We start from the raw sequence: 26,368 nt of genomic DNA on the forward strand, positions 1-26,368 counted from the left end.
CATTGCTCGTCCATCCGAGATTTTCGTGCAACAAATCATGGCTATTTACTACTTGCTCTGTCATTTCCCAATATAATTTTGCTGAAACATTTTGTTCTCTCGGCACATGCTTCCAAAGTTTGATCAATTGCGTGAAACATGGTTCTGCGAGGAAAGTATTATAAAAGTTATTTTGGTGTGTATAACGGTCCACCTTCACGTGCTGAACCAATAAATGTTTGTCTACATGATATATAGTAGTGTTTCTTGGCAATTCCGGTCAGAAAAAGTGCTTTAAGAACTACAACTTTTGGCAAAACCTTGCCAAATTGACCATTTTTATTCGCAATGTTACTGTAATATTCACATTTATGTATACATTGTATTTTAATTTCCTAAATCTGTACTCAACAGTAGAAGTTCTCTTGCATCAATATATTGTGAGGATTTTCTGAAAAAAAAATTAGAGCCCTTCCACTACTGTGAAGATGGAAGCCAGCGGAGCCGTGACTACTATGGTGGGTCTGCTATGGTGAATTTATATATGATCATTATTGGCTATATTGAGCGTCTTCGGCATGTTCGTCTAAGAGCAAGGAAATCGGCGTATTGTTTTCACCCGGTGCGATGGCCAAGTAGTGCGTTTGCTGCGCCAAGTCCGCCCCATCGTCATATACTAGCGTATGAGCCACAGCGTTCATAGCTGTGGCACACTGCACGGCGTCGTCAGTATCTTGACGTCGGGGTCCTGGAAGATGTGGTTAAAGGAGCGTCGATCATATAGCGAGTCCAAACGGCAACTGCTGATAACAGCGCGATCTGTACGTCACGAGACAAAGGGGTACAGCGATTGGTGGGACGTGCCGCCGCCGAGTAGTGCGACACTTTGAAAGAGGCATCGGCGGTTGCGAGGGGTATAACAATGGGCCATCCATCACCCGTTTTCACACCTGTGCTAAGGCACAACTGGCGGCAAACCGTCAAACATGGAGCCAAACCACCACGCACATGGAGCGAAAGCATTGCTGATGATAATATTTTTGTCTACACGTGGACACTTGCCTGGGGAACCTAGCCCTTAACAGCTTCGCTGTAAAAAAAAAAAAAAAAAAAAAACACGGCAAACATACATGCCAAAGAATTCTGGACGTTGCCCTTCACCATTCTGTGGTACCCGCCGGGGTAGCTCAGTCAGCTAAGGCGTTGCGCTGCTGAGCTCGAGATCGCGGGATCGAATCCCGGCCGCGGCGGCCGCGTTTCGATGGAGGCGAAATGCAAAAACGCCCGTGTGCTTGCGTTGTAGTGCACGTTAAAGAACCCCAGGTGGTCGAAATTATTCCGGAGCCCTCCACTACGGCGTGCCTCATAATCAGAACTGGTTTTGGCACGTAAAACCCCAGAAAGAAAGAAGAAGAAGAACCATTCTGTGGAACTTCACAGCCATGCACAGGTGTGGCTGAATGGCCAGAATATTGGGAAAATTATATTTGAAAATATCGGCTGAGTACCAACAAGTTTCAACTGACTGCTACGCGAGGGTAGTCCATTCTAACAACATCTGCATTTATGACACTTAGTCGGAACATTTGTGGAGCAATGTTTTGGTCAGGGATGGGCGGTGAAGCCACACGACAGGAGAAAAGCGCTTTGCACCCTCCCGGCATAGGGCACATCGACTTGAAGAAGCGTCTATTTAAACCGTAAAGCGATTTATGAGTGGCATTCAGTCTGTTTGCACGCGCGGGTTTTTGAGAGGCAGCAGGGAGGGAGAGGGAGTGTATAGGCGGGTTCACGTCTTGAGCGTGCGTGCATGTGTACTTGCATTTGCGTGTGCGTGCGTATTTGTGTCTCCATATTTGAATATGTGAGCGTGTGCGAGCATGCACGTGTTTGTGTATGCGTACGTGCGTACATTATTGTGCGTGTGTGCATGCGTGGGTGCGGCGAGTAAATGTATATGGGGGCGAACATGTGTCGTATCTAGGCATGTGTGTGTGTGTGTGTGTGTGTGTGTGTGTGTGTGTGTGTGTGTGTGTGTCGAATTTGACTTAGAGACATTCAATCTTTGTTCACTAACACCTTGCGCCACGCGGAGGGCCTGTGCGGTCGCGGTGGTTCGGGTGATTTTCTGCGCCACGTACGCCGATGCCTACGCCAGCGCCGACGCCGGATTTACTGCGACACTAGGCCCTTAACGGCTGGCACACAGCTGTCAGCTCGACAGCGCAATGGCTGTCGTGCTGCAGGCAGTCGGGACGCGCAACGTGGGACTCTATAACGCGAATTGCTGTAGCACCTGAGGGCTCGACTACGTTGCACAGTCCCCAAAATCATTATAAATATTGTCTTCGCCTTGTCTTCCTGCCGTACCTCCCAAAAACACCACGATGGTGCGGATGCCGAACAGTGGAGTTCAAGAAAAAAAATTCACCGACGATTACGATACTCCCTAATGCGAAATTTGAGCGCAGCTCTATGCGTGTTTTCATTTCGCGATATGTTGGCGGGAGCGAACAATCGGTCTCGTGCGGCACATTGCAAACGGAGAGAAGTGTGGTGCGATTGCCTCGCTAATCTGAAGATCGTGAGAGGCAGCACGTGGGTGACCTATGGGTGCGAATTCACAGCCGCCGCCGCAGACCAACCCCCGCTAATGCAGCCCTTTGTTTGTATATATGGTATCGGTGGACGCGCTCGCCGCATTCCATTGGTGAACAGACGACGGCGCGCTACTTAGGCGGCATCTCGTAGCGGTCGTCACTGCAGAGCCCATCTTGCGTGGCATTACGCCTTTCTTCTCACGCTTTCGCTGTACCTTCCTCCTCCATTTTCCGCCTTATGGTTACGCACGACGCCGAGGGACGCTGACGCTGAACGCAGGAACGGGTGCCTAAGAGCTGCGCTCTAAAATATAACATACGAATAAGCAGCGCAAGAGCAGCCATTTTCTCTCGTTTCCCGCAACGCTCAACATAAGGCAGTACTTGATTGCGAGGGTAGCGGCGCGGCTGACTCTGCCGCTACGAGGCTATAAAAATCTGGTCTATAGACCTTTTTTTGTGGGTGGCGCCATATTGCGTAGGCATATATTAGCCGTCGCCCTGTTGGCTTGGTCGGACCCGTCTTGTATGCAAGGTATACACTCGGCAGCAGTTTCTGGTGGTTGTTTTCGAGCTCGAGCAGTTTACATTTAGCAGCACATGGCGTCTTCTACGTTGTAAACGGTTCTGTGAGACGTACTGAAGTTATTTAACTTGGCATGGGTCGAAGTTTCTGCTGCTGATGAGGTGGATGATGATCTCAACGCGATGTGTAAATGTACGCATGCTTGAGCCTACAATCAGCCTCGGAAATAAGTTGTGTATTTATAAAAATAAATGCAATAAATAAACAATAAATAAAAATAAATAATAAATAAAAATAATAAATAAATAAATAATAAATAAATAAATAAATAAATAAATAAATAAATAAATAAATAAATAAATAGTGTACCTATAGCGCCGGGCGGCGCGTTGTGCAATCGTCGAGGCGCTGATCTATAGACGCAGCATCTATTGGAGTATCAAGAAACGTCTCAGCCACGTGGAGCGATAAATTCGGCTTGGTATTGGCCGAGGAAACTTTCCGTCTAATGTTCGCGGGGACGTGCGTGCCTCGTCAAGCGCAGGACGTTCGCGAGCGCCGGCAGAGGAAAACAACCAAGGCCGCCCGCGCCATCGTCGGCAATTTTGCAACAACCCGCGCTTCTCTCACGACTGAAACATCTCGCCCCCAAGAGCCAACGCAAGGCGTCAAATGAAACACAGCGCTACCGGTTCCACACACCGGAGACAAGACGCACCAGGAGAAGCTTAATCGCACCAAACAACAGGTAAGGGGCATTCTTCTCGAACTGTACCTCCTGTTAAATAGCTTTCACGAAAGTACAAATCGTGATAGATGCGGTCTTCCGATTAACCTCGATCCTACGATCCATTGTCCCTGACTAATTTCTTGTGCCCTCCGCAATGTTTAGTATGTTATAAGTTAGACGCAGGTGCCGGTCTTTATATAAGGTCTCATGTGTGGTATTGTGGATAAATTACTGTGAAAATTTTTGGCAACTGCAAAACGCTCAGTATGCAACACCAGACTATCAATCAACCAATAAAGTGAGGAAGGCCTTCGATATTAAACAAAGAATTTGGGGTTGCATGTATCAAAAGCCCGATCTGATTAAGCGTCACGCTGTGGAGGGGAGCTCAGAATTAATTTTGACCGCCTGGAGTTCTTAACGTGCGCCGAAATCCAAGTACACGAGCGTATTTGTGTTTCGCTCCCATTAGAATGCGGCCGCCGTGGCGGGGAATCAAAGCTGCGTCCTCGTGCTTCGAAGCCACCATGAAGCAACCGCGGCGGGTAGGTGGCCTTCGGTTGGAAAAACAAAAGACAAATTGCTATCAGCAACGAGGTCATACCTCCTTCATTGCAAAACATTGCAAGAAAAAAATGTCTGCTGTGCCGCAAGTTAATTTTTGAGATACAAAATGTTAGCTTCTCGGACGCTGTGATGGTGACTGTAAAGACGGTACAGATGCATCGAAGTATTTCAAAAAATACTTCAGTGTTCCATAGCAGCTGAGCAAGATTTGTAGCCTGTGTCGCATTACTTCATATACAGTTCGCACACCAGAAGCGTGCGTGCTTCGCGTAGCTGCGTATTACCACGGTTTTTCAATACTTTTCACGAAACTCCCGCATAACTCGTTAAAACGCTATCGGAGCGCTTCATATAGCGCACAGAGTGGACGCGGCGCAGGCGCAAGCCGATCGGGGCACATGCCGAAAAAACTCTACAGGGTTGACTGCCGTTATCGATATGTGCTCCTCTTTGCTCCACATATGTGCTATCGATATGTGCTCCTCTTTGCTCCACATATGTGCTATCGATATGTGCTCCTCTTTGCTCCTCGTTTTCTCTATACATCTCTCCACGTGGGGCGTCAGTGATGCCCTGTGACTACTTCAATGCTTAATTGTTGTTGTGTGCCTGCGCGTCGGTCCGGCTACAAGGACGCCGCACAAAAGGTGTGCTTGTTTTCGTTGCATATCGACGCGGACCTACGAGAAAAGCGGAAACGAGCCATTTCGGCACGAGAGACCCTCGGCTCCCCATTTAATTACAAAAATGTTCGCGTGTGTGAAAAACATTTTCATGCCGAAGACATTATTCGTTAAGACGTGTGCACCATGAAGGGAAATGTGGTGTCCCTCAGACGCGAGTGAGCTAAGCTTCGGGTGAAGGTTTTCTGGCCAGGATAATAGTATGGAAGGACTCTGCTGTAACTGACTCAACTAATTGAACTTAATTACCTAACTATACTAACGAACACCAACCTTAACTTCAACAATGCTAGCCTAGCTAATAAATACCTTAATTAAACTATCGTGAACTAAATAAGCAACTAAACTGACTAATTTTACCAATAACTAACTTAACTAAACTAATTGTGAAATCACTTACTAAACTGAACTATATTACTAACTAAAAATGACACCTAGCTAACTAGCTATACTAAATAATAACTAGATGAATAACTTGTTTACTAAATAAACTAACCTAAGTCAAATAAATACTAACTAAGGTTAACTAACTTAACTATTACAATTACTAACTAAACAAAACCAACTAACCTAACTGATAACTAGCTAATTATCTAAGTAACTAAGTGAAGTTAACTAACCTAAATGATAACTGGCTCATTATCTAAGTAACTAAGCTACGTTAACTAACCTAACAAAACAAACCTACAGGGTATCTAAAATAACTTTTAAAAAATATCTAACCAAACCGACCTAATACACGTCCTAACTATGCTAAATTTTATCAAAACTGAAGTAACCAAACTAAGTAAAAAATAATGAAACTACCTAACTAAACAGAGAACAGTGTAAGTTATTAGTTACCTTACCGGAATTTTTTTGCGAGGAATGCGACGACTTGGTTTCGGGGGGCGCATTCCTCCCAAAATGATCCGGTGTATAATTTAAGCACAAACGCGTCGCACGATAAATAACTTTTCATAAAGTTCCCGTGGCTTGTTTAGTTTGTAAACATGCGGAAATAAATATAGGAGGGGCGCCTTTGCTGGTAAAAGTTGCGCTTCATCGGGCAGCCCTGCATCCTGGCGCGGATGATTGTAGTGTCGTGACCAGAACGAAAATTTAGAAAGACCCTAGGTATTCCATTCGGCTTCACAAACAAGACTCATGGCAATGTGTTCCTTTTTTGCAGTTACAATGGCATATTGACATCGTGTGTGTGTGTTTAAACTAAAACTTTAAAATATAATAATACAGTTTTGTTAATTGGCGACTAATTAACACGTATAACCCGTCACCCCGTATACTCCACCACTGACGGCAAGGCTCCGACGGAAACGTCCATTTATTTCAAAACGGCAATTTTTAAATATTACTTATTCTTCGTTATTACTTCGACCCTGCATAAAGTCAGCTTTAGCAGGAATCCACTATACAGCGCAGGCGGCAGTAGATAGAGCGCCACCTACAGATCTTCACCTGCAATACCATTCAGGTCATGCATAAACGCTTAGTTGCCTTGGCCGCATTTCGGCGCCGAGCGAAAGGCACGGCGTTTTCTTTCAGCGTGCGGCCGACAGACACAGTGAGTATTAATGTTTTTCAGTGCGCTGTGGTTCTCTCTCTTTTCTTTGGGTTTACTTTTATAAACATTCGCAAGAAGGATTGTTTCTTTCCAAAGTATTTTGCGAGTTTTGTCACGAAACTGCAAAAGCATTCTGTTGAAGCGAGTGTCTTTTCAATCAGAGTGGAATCTCTCTATTTAAGGAGTACTTACACAAGCATGTGTGACGTCAAATCACAACAGAAAAATAACATACCTAAAGGATTGTAAGATTACAAAGACTCTATAATGCACCTGCCACCTAACTTCAGAGTTAAGCACGTTTTTTTTAAACCAATACCAAGCGTAATTTTAATTTTTAGAGGAGTAGGTACACAATTCTAAATGAGAGCTCCAGCAAATTCTAACAGGCATCTGCCGTACGTATTTCGTGCACAAGGTAAACTTAAACACGTAATGCATGCAGCGCTTGTGCTACACGCTGGCAGCGTAAATGGTGTATCAGCAAAGCTGTCTTAAGTTTTAAATTCAAGCTCTAGGTATACGATGCTGTTTGGCTTGGCTTGCAGTATTTATGCAGTATATGCCGCAATTAGCACATTATTGCACAGTCCTGTGACAACGTGCTCGGTGGCATTCATGAAGAGAGCGCATCTGGCGCAACGTTAATAAAGTGGTTCCACAAAAACAAAGTGAGAGAGAGAGAGAGAGAAAGGATGCATAGAAAGGCAGGGAGGTTACCCAGCGGTAGTAGCTGTTGCCTACCCTGCATGGGGGGGGGGGGGAGTACGTTGATAAAAAGAGAAAGAGAGTGGACGGGAGAGAGAGAGGAGCGACAAACACAAACAAACCGCGTACACTATAGAGCGGTAGGAGGCGGCCTTTTTAAAGTCTATCGTGAAGTGAAATTATTTTAACAATATACAGGGTGGCCCAACTATCATGCACCGAGATTTTAAAATATGCAGATGCCACGTAGCTGGACAGAACAAAGGTAATGTTTTTTGCCATCGCTTTGAGATACTCAGACTAATACTTTACATTCTGCCTAATTACGTAATTAGTCTTATTTAATTAATCGACTCCTCAAATATTACAATTAGATGAAAAATTTCGTTGGGAAAATTGCAGAGCAACATGAAAAACTCCCGATACAGCTTTCCGTTGCTCAATACGTACTACATAAAAGTTTTTTTCCGAGACCAAAGAAGCGCAAGAATACATGCAATATTGCCGCGCGACTGGCCACTCGGGGCACTTTGCGTGTATTCGTGGGCTTCTTTCACGCTCGGAAAAACACTTTTATGCAGCACGTATTGAGCAACGGAAAGCTGTATCGGGAGTTTTTCATGTTGCTCTGCAATTTTCCCATCGACATTTTTCATCTAATTGTAATATTTGAGGAGTCGATAAATAAATAAGACTAATTATATAATTAGGCGGAATGCAAAAAAAATAGTATGAGTATCTCCAAGCGACGGCAAACAACGTTACCTTGGTTCTACTCAGCTACGTGGCATTTGCATATTTTTAAATCTTCATGCATGATACTTGCGACACCCTGTAGATCAAACGCTAAGTAAAACTTGCGGAAGCCGCAACCTGTGGTTGCTGGAGCGGATTGTGGACTCGACAGCGACTGTTCTCGGTGAGTTCCGGACTTCCCGTTATGGTCGGTAAGCTTGGCGCACGAGTTGTCGGTATTCCGTGTCTCCTGCAAAGCTTAGCTTGATCGATTGGCGTGGCATAACGAATACGAAAATATCCCTGTGGCTACGAGAGGCGCCGTTGCGGAGGGCTCTGGTTTAATTTTAGCCACCTGGGTTTACTTAGCATGCACCTGAACCTATATTTACACGGTTATGGTTGCATTTATCCCATCGAAATGCAGTCGCCTTGGCAGGGAATCGAACCCGGGACCTCGTGCTGAGCAGAACAACACCATAAACACTGAGCCACTGTGGCGGGCCCGTAATTTAGGCGCTGTCTGATAACGACGGCAAGCGAGTATTCACGTTACAGCGCTTGTAACGAGACGCCAAGCGAAGCCGCCTCCCATAAGTTGCTCCTTAAAATGTTACTTGACATAATATTTCTTTTGAACCATGGCGTAAATTAGCGAGACATGAAAACCAGCACGTCTGCCAGAGTCATATAAATGGAAAGTAAAGACAGCAAAAGCTTATTTATTTTGTTTCATTTTATTTTATTTTGACCAGTATGTTTTAGCTGTATTAGTACATTTCCCTTTTACGATACCACGAAAACTACTCCTACCACGAGAAGTGTTCGGAAAGCCAGCAAACACGCAGAAATGAGACTGCTGGCGACGCCGCCTTGACGTTCCCGCACCATCCAACTGTGACGTCATGGATTTTAAAAGGATTTTTTTAGCCTAGTTACCTTTCAATCAGTAAAAAATAGAATGCACTGTATTCTGAAAAAGCCAAAGATTGAATTTAGCATGTTTCAAGAACTTTCACTGAGCCACACAGCCGAAATTCTACCAAAATACTTTGAAATATATGGCGTCTCACTGATGTACCTGCGCTAGGGTCTCGGCGCTAAATCTAAAAAAGAAAATTATTTTGACTTTCATTTTCTGTCCCAATATAACCCACCTATTGGTGTAAAAATGAACGAAACTAAACTTTTGGATGTATAGTTTATCAGACTTAAGGAAAGAGGCCAATCGAAAATTGCAACATTTTTTTCACAATGTCATTTTTTTGTTTTGGACTTTGTTAGATGTCAAATTTCTCGGGCAGCATCTTACTGAAAAAATGTTTCTTTCTACACTGTTTCTTTCAAGAGATACATAAAAAATTGTACACCCACCCAGGGTCTACGAAACCAAAACTGAACGCGCCAGTTTCGTGTGCCACATAATAATGCCTGAATTTGTAGTTTTTTTCTTACCCAATCATATCGCGAACAAAAAAAGTAATAATGCCTTAATAGCATTTTCAGCACATTATGTGCCAATTAAAAATCTATACTTCTGACCAGGGGGACGCGCGACATTTTGCACGTGCTGTTTACATTCTGGAGGCTTCGTGCGCGCGCCGCAGGAGCAGAGCGGATTGCTGTTTGGATGCGTTTACTCGCCGTCGCTTCCTTTTTTCTTACTGGTAGCCACAGTATGAGGCAGGCGCACAAAACGGAACTTTGCCGGCAATCGACACAAAGAAGTCGGACTGCGCGATGAACCCGGAGACGTGAGTGGTTCTGCGAGTGCGTTGAAACTCCGTGAACTGGATGGCGGCTACTGTAATGGAGAGTCAAGTTCTCCCCCGCAACTGAACAAGATCAGGGATCTTGGTATTTTGCCACGTCTGTTTTTATCAGTGGCTTGCCCCAGTGCCTCACTATACATCTCTGAAACTGGAGGAGCGCCTCTAACGACGGGTGCCTTGTGTATTTGCTGTTGTGTGCATTGCTTGCGGCTTTGAGCATGTGTTTAATACTTCGAAAAAAAAAATCAGGAAGCATGACGGAAAACAATGTTGGTGTGCGCAATGCGGCAGATTGGGAAAGGACACGAGGGAGCAGAAATATTATGCAAAGTGATGAATATGCCCCCACCCATGCAGCATTTTGCTTAGGACAAGATGTCATGGAAGCTCGCTGCAGCTTCCCAACTCGTCGCATCGAAGTCAATGATTGATGCTGCTGCAGAAGTGCGCCATGCAGTGCACAGTGGTGAGTGCGGGGTGTTCGGGAATGGTACGGGGCAAAAACGTGGGCACTCGTCATTGAATGGTTGCATGCCAGTGATTTCCGTGGACCCAAGAAAAGGTCTCGATGTAGAGATTTTATCGAGAAGCTGCAAGGCATGCAAACTGTCTCACAAGTGCCGAATCCGAAGAGGGGCAACCAAAACACATTAAATATTAGGCCACCCTTACAGGTATTGCTGGAGATATGGAACCCGTTGGACTATACCGCATATTCGATAGATCCGAAGGAACATGTAGTTTAATATACGTGGATTACTACGGAGACGGTGATTCAGAAAGCCATACTGCAGTGAAGAACATTTATGGCAAGAACAGTGTCGTAAAGCTAGAAACCATTGGGCACGTGCAAACGCGTGTTGGCTGCCGGCTGCGAAAGGTAAAGATGACAGTGGCTGGCTTGGCAGGAAGAGAAATATTGACAGATGCCCTCATTGACCGTCTTCAAAACTATTACCGCATTGTCATCAAGGCTAATGGTGCAGATATTCGAGGAATGAAACAGGCAATACTAGCCTGTTTGTTTCACTGCAACTCAACAGATGAGCATCCAAGGCATGGCTAGTGCCCCCTTAGACCAAGTTGCTGGTGCAGCCTCAAGAGAGCTGAAGTATAAAAGAGGGCTTTCTGATGACGTTCTCAACAAGGCGAATAAGGTACAGTGACCTCTCTTCAGATGATTTACTATAGAAATGCTAGCATGGAAGAACGCAGAATGCCAACGAGTGCTTCAATGGTATGATTTGGCAAAGGGCACCCAAAGACACGTATGTGAGCCTACCAATCGTCAACTTTCCATTGTATGATACTGTGTGTAATTTTAACAATGGCAACAGAGGCACCCTCGAAGTCCTCAACCAAGTTGACATTGAACTCTGGCCTCTACACTACTACAGTTTGCCTCATAAATGATCAGCAGCGCATCGCAGGGGCCTCCCATCACAGTAGTGATGGTGCAAAGCAAGCTAGAAAAAAAATCGAGGTGCCACTCGAACAAAAGCAGACACGAACAAGACACAAGACGGAACTAGCTACAAATATCGGGGATTTCAGCTCTCTTGGTCATCTTATGTAAGCGATGCACTTGTTTAAAATCTTTTTGTCGATTTTCTCAGAACGAATTTTCTTAGCAATTCCTTCATACGCAAACAAACATAACTTCTTTTCTAATAAAGATTTGTTAGTGAAACTTGGTACAGTTCTCCTCGCGTTACTGGGTGTGCAATGAACCACAAGGAGTAAAATCGTGTCACAAGTTTTGATATGGCTGCCTTTTATGTAGCAAGGCGTACTCATTGCAAGCTAACATTTTTGGCTATTTCATCACTACGCGCCGAGTATTTATCTGATATCATTAATTTTGGTTCATTGCACAGGTCAAAGGCTCCCCTATGCTGCTACCAAAACTGTGCTTTTAACGAGCTAAATTAGAGTTATGAGGGTTGGCTTGTGATCCACATTAACTAGTTAATAAATAAAAAACAATAATAATAATAGTACCCACTAATAAGGCTGGCATGGGCTTAAAAAGTGTGAAATATAAAGTAGTATAATAATTTGTATTGGTTGTCTTCTTTTAAATTTCTTTCCCCGGCACTTGGGCTCATACATTAACTCATTTAGTGTTTCTCCTTAAGGTCCGTCTAATGGGATAGCTCTGCTGGTTACTGTATGAAGCGTTTACAGCCACACCCTGGGGTCGAGATTACGGAACGATATAAATGGACACAGTGCACAAGAAAGAAATAAACTAAGCGAAAAATCCCGGTAGAACCAAAGTTGGGTTGATGTCTTTGTAAGCGTCCCTCAGCATATCATGTTATGAGTAACGCACACACGCACACACACACACACCACACACACACACACGCACATATATATATATATATATATATATATATATATATATATATATATATATATAACCTTTCTGCTAGTTCAATATATATATATATATATATATATATGAGCGAGCAGAAAGGGAACCGAGGGGCCCGATTTTTATTAATCGTATAAGAAGCCAACAAACGGAGACACCAAGGACACCATAGGGGAAATGTGCTAGTACTGAATAATTGAATTACTTCTTCTTCTTTCTGGGGTTTTACGTGCCAAAACCAGGGGCGCTATAACGTAAAACGGTACCCCAAACTGTCTTTATTCCAAACTCCTGACGTAAAATTTACGTAACCACCGACGCAAGCATCGGGCGGTGACCCGCAGCGTTGTCTGAACAAACCAATCAAACACTCTCCTCGTTTATAGGAGGTCTCCTTTGTTCGCTTTCAAAACCAATAACATTGTCTACACTCAGCGATTTTTCTTATCTAATTGGCGAGGAGCACGCTCTAGTGGCGAGGGTTTCGATGGGGCCGAGCCGGCACAGTGAAAATAGATAACCGCATGAAGAGGGTGAGGCCGGCTTCTCCGATTGGTCCGCTTCGCCATACTTAGCTTGCGGTGGCTGGTCGAAAATCGCGGCGGCGTGCAACGGAAGGATAAGAATTCCGCTAAAACGGAACCTCAGCAAGGAAGAATTGGCAGAGCGATCTCGTATGCATGCCGAAAGGGCTCGATAACGTTTTACTATCACTCAAAAAGGTTTATCATGCGCAAATAAATACATGCTCACCGGCAGGTGCGAGTAGCGAGAGCCTGAGCGATCGGCGGGCAGCCATCCTATATTCCTTTCGGAACGGGGCCGTCTGTGGCTATTCAGAAAAAAATCAGTTTTGTTCGGCATAATAATGCATTTTTTTTCGCGTCACGTCACTTTGACGCGATGAATTTTCGCGGTTTTGTGAGGTCGCGTGACAGACAGGCGAAGTGGGCGTATCCAGAAAACATTGTACCAATAGCAGAGGGTTAATGGTGAAAAGGCGTCGAATCAGGGATGATTATTTTTCTTTTGTGCGGTTTAATCATGCATAATCAGTCCGTAAGCGTTATATCAGATAGGGAGCTATCGCGGTTTTCGTGACGTCGCGTGACCGACAGGCGAAGTTGGGAGTGGCCCGAAAATGTTTTGACCAATCGTGGAGGCTGATTGCAGAAATTGGAATCAATACAGTTTGGAATCATTTTACGTTATAGCGCCCCAGTTCTGATTATGAGGCACGCCGTAGTGGAGGGCTCCGGATTAATTTTGACCACCTGGGGTTCTTTAACGTGCACTACAACTCAAGCACATGGGCGTTTTTGCATTTCGCCTCCATCGAACTGCGGCCGCAGCGGCCGGGATTCGATCCCACGATCTCGTGCTCAGCAGCGCAACGCCTTAGCTGACTGAGCCACCGCGGCGGGGGTAATAATTGAATTAAAGAAATGATAGAATAATGGAAATGAAAGCGGATAAAAAACAACTTGCCACAGGCGGCGAACGACTCCACGTCTTAGCATTACGCGTGCGATGCCCTTAACCAATTGAGCTACCGCGGCGCCGTCTTCCCATCCACTTTCTAGGGTGTTTATGATTGTACTACTAAAACTAACCCAGGGAGTGTTAGCCAGTGCCACCACTGTTCGCATGCGTATTGCGAAGACGTGGGATCGTTCCCATCTGCGGCCAGGTGTTTTTCATCCACTTATGTATATATATATATATATATATATATATATATATATATATATATATATATATACGTAAGCGTGTGTGTGTGTGTGTGTGTTCATTTTTTTTCGCAATAGTTTCATCAAATGCCCACGCCTTCCTTCTTTCCCCTGATTTTCTTCTGATCCATCTTCATTCCAGCCGCTGTTGATCTCGCGTGCAGCTCCAACGCGCGCGTTGCGGTCCACTGCGAAGCAACGCCTTGTTTAGTGATGCCTATTTGACTCTATACAAGGACTGGCTTGGCTTGGTTTGGTTGGGTTTGGTTTGATTAGTTTTGTGTGGGGGGAATCGGCATTGGGCCTCACAAATTCTGGAGCATAAGCCAAGAACGAGCACACCCCCGCCGACACAAATTGAGTGGCTAAATAAAAGACAATAAAGTAAATCACGGAATCTGCTATATGTAATTCACAATTCCATTAACAGATCGATGTAACTTAGAGATGTCTGTGAGCCGACATTATATGTTCAGGTTTTATGCAGGGAGTTTTCTTTTTTCTTTTGGTACACAGAACATGGGCAGGAATACTTGGTCATCATGCAAGGGCTATTAAATCCCGTTCGCTGGTACTTTCATTCGGTACCCATTAACAGCTAGTGGCATCCAGTGTCCCAAGTTGGCAGTAAATGGCCAGAAAGTGACAAACTGGAAGGTCGGGGGAAGAGCCAAAGTAAAAAAAAAATGTAGATTCAATGCACATCTTGGAATACATGTGAAGTGAAGCTATAGTGAAGCAGTTAATGAAATGCTATAAACTAAAGACGATGTATATAATGTTGTTTATTTTTATGCTCTGCAACAATGCTATATATGCATAAGTTGATTCACCGCAAAGATCGCAACTTTAATCTCATGCGTTTTTTACATTATTATTCCACCGTTCACAATACACTGGGGAAGTGCAAGTAGCGAATCAGTTGGATACGCAGTGTGAAACATCTACGCAGTTGTACATACACAGAAGCCCCAGAATGGTATAGCCCAAATACATGAAAATCAAGATGTCGTTGAATACCATGTGCTGTTGCATTAAGATATCTGTGTGCTTTAGAAGCGTATGAGCCGACATTAGGTACAGACGTTTTATGTCGTGATGTATTGTCTGACTACGCAGAATGGAGGTGCGCTCACTGGTGCTACTTTGCCGGTAGGGCTACTAATTGAGGGCTATATAAGCTGTCAATTTTACACACACCTGCTAGACACCGTCCTGGTGCCGTACGCGCTCAGCGGTGCATTTCACGACGATTATTTCTACCAGCGCCACCGCAGCCCCATCCATACTGATGCATCCGTTACTGGCCTCCTGGAAGAGAATTGTGTGATGGTGCTGGACTGGCCTCCGCAAGGTGCGGACATGAACATTATCGAAAACATCTGGGCGGAGATAAAGAAAGCCCTTTCTCGTCGGCCGATGCAACGGTGTTCAGCGAACGACCTGGGGGTGGCGGTACACACAGAAGGACAGAGGCTGGCGGTGTGTTCTAGCTTTGCCATGACCCTGTATGATAGTCTGCCACGCAGAATGGATGCCGTCGTGGCTGCGAAAGGAGAGCCGACAAAATACTAATACTCCGCACTTCATGCGAACGTGTCTGCAACTGCGTCTTCTACTCTTTTTTTTAACAGCGAAGCTGTTTAAACCAGTCGTAATATGTGCGCGTTTCAAGAAAAGCCAGCCGCGCCGTAGCCATGGAAACCAGCGACGCCACAGCTGCCTGCCACTGCGTTGCCTCGCAACCACCTCGCGGAGCGTCGCGCGCTATGTTCGGGAGAGAGAAATAGAAAATGAGAGCGAAAGAGAGAGACAGGGAAACAAATTGTAGCAGCACCAACAAGGCAACGCGCAGAGGTGCTGCAGCCGCCAACCGCGCTTCTCCGTTTCCCAGCATTAGCGCCGAACGCTCGCGGTGCCCGTGACTGCAGAAGGCGCCTCTGGCGGTGGCTCGGCCTAGCTCACACCAGCTGCGCGCTGCTGCGCATGCGCCGTGACGTCATCCAGGCGTTTCGTCTGTTGTGCGCTGCCCGTGCACTGTGTATAGCTTTCGCCCCACTGCAAGTGTTTCGCGAGGCGTTCCCCGATGCCACGGACCACGAGGAAATGCTTATACGCTTCGTATAACTTAGCATCACTTAGCATTACTTCGTATAACTTAACATCACTTCGTATAGCCATGACCAGCTAGGAACCGAGGAGCTCCGCTGTGTCTTTAGCCTTACGACCCCAGTGCAAGCTACCCCGATTTTTTTTTCTAGAAGTTAAGATTCTGGAATAAAGTTTGCTATTCCTTCGTGCAGACACTCGTTTTATTCAGATGTGCGTAACGTTGCCTTAGTTGCACAGCATATGTGCCGCATCGGAAGGACACGCGTAACAACAGGACGCGAGCCGCCGAGGTCGCGAAATCGGCACACAAGCGCGCTCCAGCGCGCCTAGCGCTCCAAACGCGCCAGGCTTCCAGCGCCCCGCTGGCGCTGCAGGGAACCACAGTCCCGCTCCTTAGCAACCGGAAGCAGTAAGCCACGCTCCACAATGCAACTGGGCCTTTTCGATTTTCGTTGTTTGGGCAGCCAGACAACAGCTCCCTGACGAAAAAATAACGTCATGCCGGCATTGTGGTCACCAGAGCCAAAAGTTTCCGGCAAGTCTCGGGCAGCCCGAGGCGGTCGCGAGCCTCGCGAAATCGAACAGCCGGCAGCTGGCGCTACCGTGCCGACGCTGCAGACGCTGCTAGACGCTGCCGTTCGCTCAGTATCGTCTGGTCCGTCATCTGCTTGTAGAAGAGCAGAGCTTCGGCGGACGAGATTGCAGTGCTGCTTCAAGCAGCAACCGAACTGTTGGATGCATACGAGACTATTGAAGAGGAACGTGACGAAGTGGACGAGCATGCCATGAACCTTTTGCTGGCTCGACTCGTGAGGCAGGATCGGCACAGAGTTCCCCTGTACGTGGAGCGGGTTGTGCCGGCATACATGGAAATGGAGTTTAAGAAGATGTTTCGACTTTCCAGAAGCTCAGCTGCGGCTGTTATCGAAGAATTTGAAAAGTCAGCGTTTTACCCTCAAAGTTCGCATGCATGGAAACAGTTGTCAGCTGAGAAGACGGTGCTGATAACGCTTAGGGACTTGGTACCATGGGTTCTTCGGCATGTCGACGACTTGTTTGAGCTCCAGGTTCTTCAGTAGATGACACAATTGTTCTAGTCTGTACGCGCCGTGATCGTAAAGCCCATTTGTTAGTATTATAACAACGCCATTTCTGAGTTATATAAAATCTAAAGTTCATGTAATAGCCTTTTGTTTTTTCCTCTTCATATAATTTGAGACAGTCTGGTGTAGTAAAATAAAAGGATAGGTTGTATTCTTGTGATCCTTGTGGTCCATATAAATTCATGAATTGTTTGAAACTAGGGAACGCTGTTATCAAATCGGTAAATTTATCAAGGATCACAGCGCGTTTAGAGTTTACTGGTAAATAACATAACGTATGGTGACGAGGACCACGTGGATAAGCTTTACGCCAATCTTCACTAACCGGCTGAGTATTATCAGTTATAACTCCATATTTATCCCATATTGTAAATAAATACTGATTATTTAAATGCTGATATTGTTCGAACTGTCCAGTATATACTTTTTGCCTTTGCTCTACATTAATATCTAATGTAATACCTGCCTGGACTATGATATCTGAGATTGTTATTTTAACCCATTTTAAATATTTAGTATGGTAGCAATCCCATTGTGAAGAACCTCTACAGTCATAGGTAGATGACCAGCGTCCATCGATATCAAGTTTTGCGCGAATTGCACGCAAACTACAATGTATACGATTGCTGACAAATTCGATGTGTGCGAGTCAAGCGTACACACTTCAATCCGGCGTGTTCTCGACTTCTTGATGTCTATCAGCGCAAGAGAGATTAAATGGCCCGACGGCAACGACATCGTACGAAGCAAGAGGGCATTTCGAGCCCTTTATCACCGCCGGGGCGTGGAAGCCGGCCTGCCGCATGTCATTGGGGCTGTCGGCGGAGGCCACATCCGAATATCAAGACCCTCCGAGAGTCAGAGGAGAGTTATTTGAAAAGAAAGAAGCTTCACTCGATAATCTTACAGGGAGTCTGCAACGCCGACATGATGTTTACGCACGTTTTCATCGGCTTTCCTGGCAGCGCACACGATGCCCGGGTACTGCAGGAAAGCTCCCCTTTCCGAGATGCCGGAACGAAGTGCGAAGGTAAGAAAAAAATATCTGTATGTAGTCAGTTGCAGCCTCTATAATTAACTTTGTTAGGTGATTTATCGAACAATTCCCATTGTAGCATAGGTCTGATCGAGCTGCCGGATAATAAACCCTTGCAGGAGGTTACCTGATCGGCGACTGTGCCTATCCATTGCTGGCCTGGCTGCAGACCCCATACCGTCAATGCGGAGCGAGTTGGCAGCCATCGATGGAGGCCTTCAACGCAGCCCACTGCAAGCAGCGGGTCGTCATCGAGGGAGCTTTCGGCCTGTTAAAGGCCCGCTTCCGACGACTGGCGTACGTTGATGTCGCTACCATCCCGCAAGCTGTGGACATCGTGATGGCGGCCTGCGTCCTCCACAATATTGCCAGCAGAAGCGGCGACGCCGTGGACGATGTGGAGCCAGTGGACAGCGGAACAAATGTTTCGTCTAATGACCCAGAGAGTGGGGTATAGGCATTGGTCCTTGCAACAACTGTCCGCAACATCATAGCACAGGCTCTGTAGTTTGTCTTGACGGAGCATTCTTGAAGTTTTGTTTGTTTTGCTTGAGTTTATTACTGCTCTTTTGGACATCTGATTAACCTTTTTTTATTATACACTCAACATCTTTATGGTTGCTCAGTGGCCGTGTAATCATTATCCATGCTGCCATATCCCAAAGTGTTTTTGAACCTAATCTTGATAAAGGCAATTTCTTTCTATAGTACTGCGCCCATTGCGCATGGTATGTATACACACTCCCGACAATGATCTTAGACGACTAACAAATGACTTGAAAGGAAGTTTAATCACTAAAAAATTTGTACACGTCACGAAAACTAAGACAATTATATGTTTGTGAATACACACAGCGCGCTCTTAAAACTGAGGATGGCACTTAGTTCTCACGTCAATATCGGGCATTCTCACAGTGGATATCGTTACTATATAGCAGTTGAAATTAAGGTTAAAACAAAATAGAAAGTAATTAGTTATCTGCAATTAGTGACAATCAGAAATAAATTAGAGCACTGGTTAGTGTAATATATGCAGAGGAACGGGATTGCCACTTTAAATATAGAAAAATGAATAAAGCACACATTATACTGATCATTAAAGGAAACAATAAAACATTTCGAATGCCCATTGCATGTATACAGGAAACTATATGTGATGTACAAGAAAACGAGACTGCGCTTCTTGAAGGAATAGAGGATCTATCATTTATACATTTATTGAAAGCAAAAACATCACAGAGGCATCCGGCGAGAATTCTTGGTAACTAGATAAAACCAAGGCACATATTCATCGAAAAAGTAATTGCACTACTCGTCATCATCTGGCTGCCACGAACTGCGCGCAAAATAACTTTCTGTAGCAGCAAAAAGCCTTTCAAGTAGCGCTTCATGCCTGGCCCGACTGGCCGTTAGCTCTTTGTGGCATTCCTCCCAATTTTTCCCCATTTATCTAAACGCTACAGAAGTTCCTGTTGAATTTCCCGCGTTCTTCCTACAAGAAAGAAGAGGACGAGCATCGGGCCAGGGAGCGCGTGAGCGCGTTCGAAGGGATTAGCTGCCATCTTGGACGCTAATAAACGCCTGTCTGAGTCTCGAGTTTTTGTCGGCTGTTCCGTGTGCCACGTACTCTAACATTTGATGCCGAAGAACCCGGGACGCGACAGCCGGGAGCTATCGTCAAGGGACTTCGCTGGTGGCTACCGATTGGAACCACTGCCACGAACCACGGAGGTATACGGATCAGCTGACCGCCATGGATAAGCTCAAGTTGAAGCGAGCCACAAGAAGGGCCCAAAACACCAGGATCATACAAGAGGCAAGTGCGGTGCTAGAAAACAATGCCGCGACATTGCGACAGATTGACTGTATTTACGAGCGGCTCAAGATCAATAACGATGAATTGAAGAATATTAATGATGAATTAGAAAGCCACATAAGTGACGAGGCATTCGAGGCGGATTACGCAAACGTAATAGAGTATGAGGACAACGCGACCCGCATCTTAGCCGAGCTCCAGAGCAAACGCCGCCAGCAGTCCGAAACCACTTCAGTGTGATCGCCAGTCGATGTTCGCGACATGCCGGTGGCCACGGGGCATTCTGAAAGGCCAGGAGTCAAGTTGCCGAAGCTGATAATAAATGCTTTCGATGTTGATCTGTGCAAGTGGAACGCGTTCTGGGAGCAATTCGACCAGATCATCAACCAGAACGGAAGTCTTACAGCTACCGACAAATTCAACTACCTGAGGTTATTTTTGAAAGGAGACGCGGCGACAGCTATAGCGGGGCTGCCTACCGCCGAAGCGTGTTACGTTGACGCCTTGGACATGCTAAAAAGACGTTTCGGGGACAAGAAGCGATTGGAGCAGGAGTATTTCTCTAGGCTTCGAAGGCTCACTCCTGTGCGTTCCTCTAATGAAGTAACAGAACTTCGCAAGTTGTACGACCAGGTGCTCATTAACACGCGGGGACTGGAGGCGCTTGGCGTGAGCAAGTCGTCTTTCTCGTCGATGCAATGCGACGTTCTGCTCAGGGCACTGCCACATGACATTGTCGTAGCGTATCACAGATCATGCGCTACACAAGCTGCAAGTTCCGCCAATGACTTTGGGGAGCAAAAAGTATACGACAAGGCGACTCATCCTAGAGACAATAAGAACCGCCGTTTTGACAGTGCGATCCCAACGTCATCAGTGCTTCATAACCAAGCTTCAAAAACACCTCCGGACACGGGCTGCATTTTCTGCAAGTCAATGCAGCATTTGACGGAATCTTGCCGTACAGACCTATCGCTGTCAGCGAAGAAGAAAATTCTCGCCACCGACATGCGGTGCTTTCGATGCACCACTAAAGGCCGGCCGTGCAAGGGATTGCAGACGGAGAAGTGCGTGCTCCAGCTGCAGAGGTCGTCATGCGTCTAGTATTTGCGACCTAGATAAACTAAACCGAAAGGCCCATGAAGACGTAAAAGGCAGCAGTACGACTCTATGCGCAGCTACAACTAAGGGCAACGAAAGAAGTGACACTTTGACGTGTATGCTCCTACAAACTTTCCGAGCATGGGCAGTGACAGATTATTCATGCCGCTACATCAGAGGCGTGTTTGACGGAGGAAGTGAATGTACGTTCGTAACAGAAGCTCTCTCAAGGCGGTTAAAGCTGAGGAGTCTTGGCTTTGATACCATAGCAATAAACACTTTCGCCAGTGTGAGCAGTTGCACACCAAAAATATTTCGCATCGTCCAGCTTCACCTCCGAAGTCAGCATTCCGACGTTGAAGTTGCATTGAGAGCCATCGAGATACGCCACATTTGCCGAGACATATCAGCCAACACGATGACTCCTTCGTTCGTCACATCATTAAAAAAAACCGGGCACGATATCGCCGATGAACTGATCCACCCGTCCATTGAAAAAGAAAACGGAGTAAGTGTACTAATTGGCTCAGACCAGATTTGGGCGGTGATGACAGGTGAACTCTCCAGACCGGGAAACGAGGAAACACTCATCGCTATGAACTCAAAGTTCGGATGGATCTTTCAAGGGAGCACCGAGCACTTGTCGTCAAAGCCAATCAACTCACGAGTCATGAATCTGCAAGCAAGCCAGCCGTCTGCAGAAGATGAGCAGTTGTTGAGTCGGCTGGAGTTGCTCAAGAGGGAAGTCGACAAGCTGACAGCCACAGTGGAGAACCTGTCCAAGCAGCATGATCACTTGCTTGTGGAGAGGGACAGCCAGGCTCGCCAGCTTGCCCTGCTGACTGTAAAACTCAAGGAAAAGGATAGATAAACCGACTGCCCACTTTGCATGCCGAGCTACAGAATCACACATTGACAAGCTGCAAGACAACCTAAACAGCAAGGAGAGTGATGTTGTGAGGCTCACATGTCGAGTGAGAGAGTTGGAAGCAGAAGCTGCATCAGCAGCCGAGTCCCATTCCCACCTCCTGCAAGAAAACCAGAGGCTTCATAGGAACTTTACACTTGTGGCGAAAGAGCACAAGAACATGGCATCTGACTTGGAGAATGCTGTACAACAGAAGAAAGACTTTGAACTTCAAATCCAGGAGTATGTGACTAAAGTGGCCAAAATGGAAGAGCTGCTGCGTACAAGGGATCGAGAGAGGGAAGATTTTTTGGACCAGTACCGGTTCCTTATCTCGGCCAACGCTGATCTGCTGACTCAGGCCGAGCAGAGCCAGAAAGAACAAGACCGCAGTGATGCCACACTCAATAGCCTGCGTCAGCAGCTTGCAAGACACATGAGTGTGACGACAGAGCAGGAGCAGAAGCTGGCTTCACTGGGAGCAACTATGGCAGCCTTGCAAGAGTCCCTGCAGCACAGCGCTGCCGAGGGAAGTCGGCTGAAGGAGGAACTTCAGAAGAGCTCAGACATGCGCGCAAGGCTCGTCGAGCAAGTGGAATCGCTTCAGGACCAGCTCGCCAAAGAACAAACTGTCAACAATCATATTTCTGGGCACTTGAGGCGCCTAGAGGACGATTTTTGTCTGGCACGTACCGAAACAGCTACGGCTCGCTCCGACGCAACCAGTATGGAGCGCTTGCTTGCCACATCTCGGGAGCAGCGCTGCCAGACAGACATTGCCCTCGAAAGGCTCTCTACCGAGATGGAAAACATGAAGCAGGAGGTGCAAGCAGGAGCCACGAGCAGGGCAGCCCAAAATGAAGAGGTCAGTTTTCTCAGAAGCAAGCTGTCAGAGTTTGAGCATGCAGTGGAGCAACTAAAGCAACAAGTCATCAGTGAGCAATATGCAAGGGTGATTAAAGTCTACGCAGGAGAAGATGGACACGTTCGCTCTTGCAAGATAAAGCGACAAGACGGCCTCGTGACAAGGGCCATCCAAAGACTGTTTCCGCTTGAACTACAGGCATGACCGCACTTCGCGGCCGAGAATGTGTTGAATTTCCTGCGTTCTTCCTACAAGAAAGAAGAGGACGAGGATCGGGCCAGGGAGCGCGTGAGCACGTTCGAAGGGACTAGCTGCCATCTTGGACGTTCTGCGCTGAGGTGGATGCTAATAAACGCCTCTCCGAGTCCCGAGTTTTTGTCGGCTGTTCCGTGTGCCACGTACTCTAACATGCCTCTGCGACAGTGGTTTTTTTTTGTTTTTTTTTTTCCTTGCGGGACCTCTAGGCCGGTGGCCTGCATTCGGTCTGCTGCGCCGTTGAAGGAACCTCAGTGGCCTACTCAACCACGTCGGAAGCATCTGGGTTATCCTCGGCGGATTCTGGCTGGGGTTGAGTGCTGACATTAATAGACTGCATAATCAGTACAAGGTACCTTACAAAAGACATATCTGCGCAACAGCATGTGTTAACATTTACCAGTATACGCAATTGACACATAGTTTGCCAAAGAATATAACCCAACCTGCCGCCATTCATAATTTATCAACTATGCATGCAGTGCGTGTCTCCATACTTGCAAACATTGCAGACAGCAAGCGTGAAACACACACAAGATATTTTTACTAGTAAATTAGTGATAAAAGCGACATGCCTAACTGCTTGTTAATTCTAACAATCGGTGTTCATGCTGGAATGAGGAAAGCAAACGCATTTCATGAGGAAATATGCCTTTAAAAAGAAATATATGGAAGCGAATTCAACCTATCCTTCCACAGATATAAAGAAATAGATGTCATGAGCTGACATTTTCATTCACCTATTTAGGTACACAGCCAGATCTGCCAATGTTCCTCCATTTATTGACATTTTGCAACTCATTCTTCGAATAGCATATGTGAAAAAGAAAGAGAAAAGAAATACTGCAATGAACGCTACTATATAGATCAGTTGAGCACGCATGCCCTTGGCATGCTCATCTTACAATTGAGACTTACTCATTGCTTCTTTTTACAACTTCAGGCTCCACCAAGTACGTTACGTTGACAGCGTGTTTTTTTTTTTTTCAAATATCTCGCCGAGCTCCCTGGTGAATATAGATCATGAAAAGTGAACAATATCCCATGTATGACATATTTTATCACACCATAGACGCATGCGGGATCTACGCCATGCTGGTTTAGTGGTCTCATCAAACGTCACAATTATTTACATCTACATTCTAAAGCACAACTGCATGAGTATGAAATAAAGAACATTATTAAGTATACTTATGCACTTTATATTCGCGCACATCGTAAAATACATTTCGCATAACCGCCTAATTAAGTTTTTTTTTTTCGAGTTGGCTGACATTGATATGGCACCCGGAACTCAGTCAACAATACTGCACTAGTGCATCACGATACGCAGTCACATATCTGTTATAGTATGCAAATCAAATTGATGGAGAATGCACCTAGCGGGCAAAATGATACAGAATAACAAAAGAAATTCAGAATTAAACGATTTAGAACATACTCCTCAAAGTTGATAACTTTGCGGTCATTTCCTGAGCGACTATTCTGGCTTTTCGCCTTCAATTATGCACGCTTCATCGCGCGCCACTTGTTTTCCAACTGGTTTGCTGCGAGATCTACCCCAAACTCGGCGTTTATTGAAACCGCCAGTTCCTTCCACTCTTCGTTCTTTGTCTTAAGCTTGTTCTTATTGTTCTGCTCGAAACGCTCCTTTGTTTCTATTAAAAAAAGAACTTTTTCACGGGGCCACAGCTGCCTATATCGCCCGCTTCGTTTTCTGCGCGGGTCGCTTCGTGTGATGGCGCCAACACCCCGTCATCATTTTCGTTGGCCTTTGTGGTGCCTGGAGTGCTTCCGCCGCAAGCTTCTTCGACAAAAGTGACGTGTGTGCCTCCTGCGCGAAATCACAAATAAGACGTGAACGACGTGAAAATGTCACTCGCACGAAACTGAAATGCCTTACCTTTAGTAACATACATGGGATTACCTTCGTGAAGCACTAGGCAGTCATTTCTTATAAGCGGACGAACTTAAGTTAGCCAAGTAGGACATAGCAGGACAGAGACGACGAGACTGCAAGCCGATGGAGACCGCGAAAGCTAGCGCGAAGCTTTTGCTCCAACAATTGACGAGCAGACGACGCGAAAGAAAAAAAAAAACGCGTCGTCTGCTCGCTTGCCGGAGAAAAATCGCCCGCGGGCAGCCCGCGAGCAGCGGGAGGAGGGAAACGAACACGATTCCGGCAGCGCTCGGACTGGTGGGCGGAGCTTCGAGAAAAACGAACGTCCGGCAGGCATTCGGGCTGTCCGCTGGCTGCCCGAGCGGATAATCGAAGAGGCCCAGTATTACTGTAGCAACACCTTGCTTCAACGGGCGGCCACGGGCGGCGCTGCATGTACCGGCTGCCACGCGCTCGCAGTGTCGCGTTTCAATGCGTGAGCATTGCGCATCTGCCATCTCCCTCCAACTGTTTTAAAGGTACGTTAGATGGATTCGACAGTGTTTTATAGATGTACAACACCCTTGCAATTTTTTTTAATATCACGCGTGCGTCGACCGGGCGGTGTGTCAGTGGTATTGTAGCGGTGAGGGGCGGCGGGATCGGCGGCAGTACGCGCTGGCATGCAAGGCCACTTCCCAGTTCATATGTATTAAGCTGGAACGTTCAGGAGTGTCCCTCGCCGCTACAAAGCCGCTGACACGCTGTGCGGTCGACGCTTGCGTGATATTAATAAAAAAATTGCAAGGGTGTACGTCCGACGTTCTCGTTGGTTTTTCAATGTTTCACGCTAGGATACGTCGAGCGTAAGCACGGCGTATGCTATATGACTATGCTATATGACTATGCTCACAAAGCTCATGAAGATAGCATAGTCATTTGTAAGTTTGTTCATAATTTAAGGTGATGGCGCACAGAAAGTCGTCGCTCGCGCACACTAGTTAAACATTTGGGCGACTGTACATGTTTCCCTCGCGTCAGCGCTTATTCTGTGCGTGTTGTGTTGCAGCATGCCTGTTTCGGCTCAGCCCGCTCAGATCGGAGTGCTCATCTTTGCTGCAACAACTGCCGCGTCTGCTTCCGTATCATCAATGTGCGCTTTCACAGCAAGAAAAACGCATTCCATTTTGTGCCCCTCGGCTAACGCGTGCTTATTACAAATACAGCAAAGCAGCAATCACGCTTCGCTACCTACCCAATACTGGCGAGATGAAAATCCGTTCGTGTTCCAGCATTTCGCGATTACAAAGACGTCAAAGT

At 46.2% G+C, this 26,368-nt stretch overlaps 1 protein-coding gene across 1 annotated transcript in view; it reads left to right on the forward strand.

Annotated features, from left to right (window-relative positions):
* The first annotated feature begins 3,565 nt into the window (after positions 1-3,565).
* The window catches only part of LOC119445723 (cytochrome P450 3A24), a 55,083-nt gene continuing 32,280 nt past the window's right edge, over positions 3,566-26,368 (forward strand). Inside the window, exon 1 of the mRNA XM_049660584.1 lies at positions 3,566-3,853. The gene's annotated coding sequence lies outside the window, so the exon portion shown is untranslated. The remainder of the gene's footprint in view (positions 3,854-26,368) is intronic.

This window comes from Dermacentor silvarum, chromosome 1 (genome assembly GCF_013339745.2).
Source record: "Dermacentor silvarum isolate Dsil-2018 chromosome 1, BIME_Dsil_1.4, whole genome shotgun sequence".
In the NCBI taxonomy this organism is placed as follows: Eukaryota; Metazoa; Arthropoda; class Arachnida; order Ixodida; family Ixodidae; genus Dermacentor; species Dermacentor silvarum.